The sequence below is a fragment of the Echinops telfairi genome, unplaced genomic scaffold (assembly GCF_000313985.2).
Source record: "Echinops telfairi isolate 266 unplaced genomic scaffold, ASM31398v2 ScPeMD7_7410;HRSCAF=8448, whole genome shotgun sequence".
In the NCBI taxonomy this organism is placed as follows: Eukaryota; Metazoa; Chordata; class Mammalia; order Afrosoricida; family Tenrecidae; genus Echinops; species Echinops telfairi.
The window spans coordinates 3,651,019-3,653,785 of NW_022111310.1; positions in this window are offsets into that span (position 1 = coordinate 3,651,019).

Here is a 2,767-nt window from a genome sequence, read left to right on the forward strand (position 1 = left end):
CCAGTCAATTCTGACAGTGGCTCTAAAAGGGGTTTCTAAGACTATGAATCTCGATGGGAGCACACAGTCAGGTCTTTCTCCCATGGACCCACTGGTGGGTTTAATTCACCCACCTTGGGGTTAGCAGCCTAACTCACAATACACAAGGGCTCCTGATAGCAAAGGATAACTCACTCTCACCGCCGTTGAGCTGATTCCAACTTAACATTGACCCTGTAGCACAAGGTAGGACTGCCCCTATGGGTTTCCAAGACTGCAACACTATGGAAAGAGAAAGCTTCATCGTTCTCCAGTGGAGCAGCTGGTGGTTTTGAACTGCTAACCTTGTGATTCGTAGCTCAAAGCATAACCACTATGCTATCAGGGCACCTATAGCAAGGGACCAGTTCAGGTAATTGGTTAGGTGAATCCAAAATCCACCGACAGGCCATCAGAACGGGCAGGCCACGTTGTGGGCATGAGGTCATGCTGCAGAGCACGGGGTTAGGAACGGTAGTCTAACCAATTGGACACAGCAAACTGACCACCACAAGTTGACCTAGCTGAACATGCTTGCAAGCAGGAGCTAAGGGAGTGGTATCAGACCACTGTTGAAAATCCACTCGGTTCTTCTAGATGTAAAATTGCAGCCCGACGGTGGACAGGGGGTCTGATAAGCCTGCTTCACAGGTGAGCACACAAGAAAGCAGGAGCAGATACCACTGACTTCCCAGTCACCTCAAGGTCTGCTCCTAAGCCCAGTCCCACTAGGATTCTTTTTCTGCCCTCGTCCTGGTCGCTGAGGGGTTAAGCCTGCAGGCTGTGCCTCCCCAGGTCCTCCTGGGTTCCAGCAGCAGGCCCTTGGAGGCCATTAATCATTCAGGACCCGGGCTTGGGGACCAGCACTTACTAGCAATTAACCTACAGTAGAGGGAGCTTTGTTTTCCCTGCCTGCCTGCTGCCCTCATCTGCACGCCCAATTACTCTAAATTAACATTTACCAAGCAAGCGCTGGGTAATTGGGAGGGCAGTAGAAAGAAAGGCCACACACCTACCCAGTCTAACTTAATAACCTCAAAGGAAGCCATTCATTAGCAGGACTCTCTCACATCCAGATCTGGTTTAGACTGTTCACCACTCACTATGCATTTTGTGTTTCTGAGCTCCGCACGTCGCTGGCCAGCATCTCACGTTGCAGAAAACACTCAGAAAGAAAACCCCACTTTGACCAGAGTTCCTTAGAGATTCCCGGATCCGACCTTGATGTCTTGAGGGGGCATGGAGGCCAAGGAAAAGAGAGAGAATGGCTGAGTGCCCTTGCAGCAGCATGTCTGGTTTTGGGTTTTCCAACTTCATGAAGCCCAGGTTGAAGAACAATGGAGAAGCCCAAGCCCAGTGGGTTTAGGAGGAAAGGGAGAGGTGGGGTGCCTACTCACAAATGGAGGGCACCGCAGGCTTTCCACAAGGCAGCCCATTCTAAAGTGCCCTTCTAGGCTTGCCCCCTGGAAGCCCTGACAGTGTAATGGGTTACACCACAGTGGGCTGCTAACTGCAAGCTCGGTAGTTCAAACCCACCAGCTGCTCCCTAGGAGAAGGATGAGGCTTTCTCCTCCTATAAAGGTTTCCCACCTTGCCTCTCTCGGACTCGTCCTCATGAGATCACTGAAGATAGGGGTGTTATAGTAAAATGTAGCGAAGAAATCAGTTGGTGCCCGGCTATCAGAATAAGGTCTGGAGTCTTAAAGAGCAGCCATCTAAATGAGAGGTCAGCTAAGTCCACATGGAAGAAGCACACTAGTCTGTGTGATCCAAGGAGTTTAAATAGTAAAATCCAAACCCGGGGAAGGGAATGGTATCAGAGCTTAAATTCTACACACCCAGTTTGCAGAACACCGAATGATCGTGTAAGCCCAAAATCCTTTTGCAAGATCCCTACATGGATTAAGTCTGACCACAGCCTAGGGATGTAAGCTGCCTTCATGTCGGACAGCATTGTTACATGCTGTCAGCAGCTGTAGGTAGGCCGGAATGCAACACCTTGTCATTTGAGCTCCCTTTGACCAGTCTTTAAATATGTTTTGCTTCTTTTTGATTGAGGTTTTTCTGTTTTCATTGTTTCTCTGCCATTGTCATTGCTGCCGGGTCCTTTTTGTTGTCTTTGTGTATTTTTTTGTATCGGGAATTCAGGATAGGTGGGTCTATGGAGACAAAAACTGGATTAATAATGACCTGGGGCATGGAAGAAGTTGGGGGAGGGGATGGGGAGTCGACAACCATGGGCATAAGAAGGGAGAAAATGTTCCAAAGCTGGTTGTGGTGATGTTTGTATAGCCAACCCTGCTTCATGTGATTGAATTATTGAATTGGGTGATATGTTCATTATATTTCAATAAAACTATTTTGTAAACGACTGACAACTTTGAAAACCCAAAGGGATGCTTTCTACAATATCCGCTAGGGTCAAGAAGCATTGGAATCGACTCAGTGGCAGCGGATTTGTTAGCTGGTGGTTTTTAGGCTGTCATCCACACACAGCTGAATGGTGTCAGATCTGACTCGTGGACAGTAGGCTCCTCAGTCATCCAACTGCCTTCAAGGTATCTCACTTGAAAGTGTAATAGGCATCTCACGCTCACCATGTTCAAAATGAGCGAATTGACTTGGCCAGTGATTCCCTTTTCATGGAACGTATCCCCGTGCTCAGGGAAATCATGCCGCCTCCCCAGCCCTCAGGTCTTGTCTATCAGTCAGTCATCAAACCCTATCTATTCAGTCTCTAAAGAATGTC